This window comes from Arachis ipaensis, chromosome B02 (genome assembly GCF_000816755.2).
Source record: "Arachis ipaensis cultivar K30076 chromosome B02, Araip1.1, whole genome shotgun sequence".
NCBI lineage: Eukaryota > Viridiplantae > Streptophyta > Magnoliopsida > Fabales > Fabaceae > Arachis > Arachis ipaensis.
Genome location: NC_029786.2, coordinates 14963594 through 14967112, shown reverse-complemented (window position 1 = coordinate 14967112; position 3519 = coordinate 14963594).

The window sequence follows — 3519 nt, the reverse complement described above, 5'->3', positions numbered from 1 at the left end:
ATTATATATAAATCTTTACTTTAATTTATGTTATGTATGTAAATGGTGGTTATATAATTTTTAAAATTTTATTTTATTTGTTGGATTTAATAATTATAGGAGCGGGTAGGGGCGGGACGGGTACCCGCAGGAGCGGGTTAGGGTTTAACATTTTATTACTCGCAGGTAGGGCAGAACGGGTTTTATACAGATTTTTTGTAGGGCGAAATGAGATCGGATAGAGCAAAAACCCGCCCCTACCCGCCCTGTTGCCATCCCTGCTTCGAAGAGCAGTGCATTTAATCACGGATAATTAATCGGACTAAGAAAGTTAACCGACTCATTTTCACGGGCCTATTTTTAGAGTAAAAATTTTGCGCATTTAAAATTGTTAAACAGGTCAGTCAGTTAGCTCGATGGATTTTGTCTATTTTAACAGCCTTAACTAGAATTGTAATGTTAGCCTTAACTAGAATTGTAATGTTATCTTTAAGTAAAGTGAACAAATTTTGCCTCAAGTTTTTCAAAGTAAAAGTAGAGAGGGAATATAAATTTTGTTATGATTTGGATTTTTTTAAAATGTAACTAAAGAAAGAAGATTTGATTTTTAAGATTCTTTTCATAAAAGAACAAGTCATTAAAATATAGTTTTAACTATCACTGATGAAGAGAAATTGTGATTTGAATTTTAAGTGCAATTTAGTTATATTTTTATGAAAAAATATTATTCTGTAATAGTTAAACTATTTCTCATTTTATACTTAGTATGTATTTAGACAAAATTAAAAATCTTTAGGATAATAGAATATCTTTATTAATGATTATCTTGTTATTTAGCATGATTAGTACTATTGTTATTATTATGGGTAATATTAAGGGGAAAAAAAACAAAAATTACAAATATAATTTATGTACATTTTAATTGAAATTGTTACCATCATAATTTATAAAAAACTCCATTTAATAAATTGTGAAATGTGATAAATTCTATTTGAATATGTGCAAAGCAAGGTTCTGAAAATCGGACCGGACCGGCCGGTCCGACTGGTTAACTGCGAACCGGTGGTTTTTACGGTTTGGTTCAACATTAAAAATTGCCAAAATTAAAACCGTTTTTAAACTGTTGAATCGGTTGAGAATTGGTCGGTCGGACCGAACCGGGACTCAGCCGGTTTTCTTATTTTGCCCAAAAATGCCAAAACGCAGCCGTTTAACATTCAGTGAAACACCCCCAACCCTACCAACCCTAACTCCCTCCAACTCTCCAACAACGCAGCACACACTCCCTCTCTCGTCCCTCCCATCACCCTTGAATTGGCCATTCTTCTCAACACCGGCGAGCTCAATCCCTCACTTTCGTTCAGCCGCCAGACTGCTCCTAACGTCGTCGCCGGTTGGAGCTTCAGAGCTCAATCCGTCCCTCACTTAGCTAACATCGCAGACTCTCAGCAGTGGAAGCACAGTCGCCGGGCTCGCCTCCTGCCTCCGTCGCGTAGCTCTGTTCCTCTGTCGCAAGCTCTGTTCCTGCTTTCGTCGCCAGTTCTGTTCATGCCTCTGTCGCCAGCTCTGTTCTTCTAGGTATTTTACTATTTTTTTTAACAATAATTGTTGAATAATCTCTGAACTTGTTATGGCTTTATTGGTTGAATAATTCTTAATTAATCTATGAATTCCGAGGTTGAATAATAGGTTGAATAATGGTTGAATATTGTTAATTAATAATTTTGAATTTGTGATTTACTGATTTTTCATTTAACTTCTTCAATTATTGTTGTCTGTGGTTTAGGATTGATAATTTGTAGTTCTATTATCTTTAATTTCTATTTTGAATTTTAGTTTTTACAGTGATTGACTAATTTTGTTTGATTCTATTATGGTTCTGCTTCTATCTTTTGTTGTTAATTTTTTTTGTTGTATATCTGTTGCTGTCCTTGAGAGTTGAGAACTTGAGATTATTGAGTTGTAGTATTTGGATATTTGGATACTGTAAAGTGCATTTGCGCATATTCTAGATGAATTAGAAGAGAAGCTGGTGATAAGATTTTAAACTGTGAAATCATGTGTTGTTGCTTGAATTTTAGAAGAAAGAGCAATGTAATGTATTCCTATTTATGATTCCATAAGACCAAGGTTAAATTAACAATTCAGGTGGAGTTAAGTTTTGTTTATGAGTAATTAAATGCACGAAACAAGAATAGGATTGCTAATTAAATTTGGAATTTCTTATTAGTGACTTGTTAAGGTGCTGTTGTTGTTATGCTGCTGTTTTGTTATGGCACTGTTGTTGTTATGCTGCTGTTTTGTAATGGTTGTTGCTGAATGCTACTCTGTTTTGCTGAAAACTTACTCTATTTTGTAATATTATTGAATGCTGTAGGCAGAATTTAGGTTAAGAAAACTTACTCTGTTTTGCTGAAAACTTACTTTGTGTTGTTGTTTTGTTAATGCTGAAAACTTATTCTGTTTTCTTGTTTTGTTAATGCTGAAAACTTACTCTTCTTGGGTTTTGGCTCCTGTTTTTAATTGCTGATGGCTCCTGCTTTAGGTTAAGAACATGGTTAATCATTGTAGTTACTGGTTATGTTGGTTTTGCTAGCTTTGTTTGTAATTGTTGGGTGAAGGTTTAATGTTTTGTAATTGATGGCTTTGTTTTCTAATTGCTGGTTTTGCTGATGGCTCCTAATTTTTTTGTTCAAATTTGCTAATGGCTTTGATTTGTAGTTGCTGGTTGTACTGGTTTTGCTGGCTTTGTTTGTAATTGCTGGGTGAAGGTTTAGTGTTTTGAATGTCTGATACTCTGATTTGTGATTTCTGAATCTGAAATTAATTAAATAATTGATTTTGTGTTGTTGAAATTGTTGATTAAAATGGATTTGTTATGCTGCTGTTGCCGTTTTTTAATTTTTAAGTATGATGTTTCTGAATTTTTATTGAAATAGTTATTGATTTCAGGGTTTAGAGTGATTATTTGTTGCTGGTATTTAACTTTTGTTGCTCTTAAGTTCTGTTAAGTTGCTACATTCAAACTTGTGCATTGGCCTATTCATCTTCACTTGCAATAACAAAAAGCTTCTCATTTGATTATCCATTAACTACCTCATTTTCTGGTACCATTCCTTTTGTTATGGCTTTAGCTGAAAAAATTGGAGGGGCTGGATGAGGAGACATTGATGCCTCAGAAGACACCACCACCATCAACATATCCTTGTTACTTGAAGGTTTCTTTAGCACAATAGTTGAAATCACAATCATAATTACATAATATGTTTAAATAATTATCCCAAAAAAAAAGAAACTCACAAGAATATCTTGAGATTTTGATGATTGATAAATCTTTATGTTGACATTTAATATTTGAAATTTCTTTATACTATTTAACTTGAATTTGTATATTAATAAGATTATATGAATTTGATTGATGACATTTAATGTAGTTTTTTAAATTTGAAAACTATTTTAATATTTAATATTTACTATAATTATATTTTGGGATGTTTATTTATAATTTATTTATTATTTTATTTTAAAATAATTTTTTTG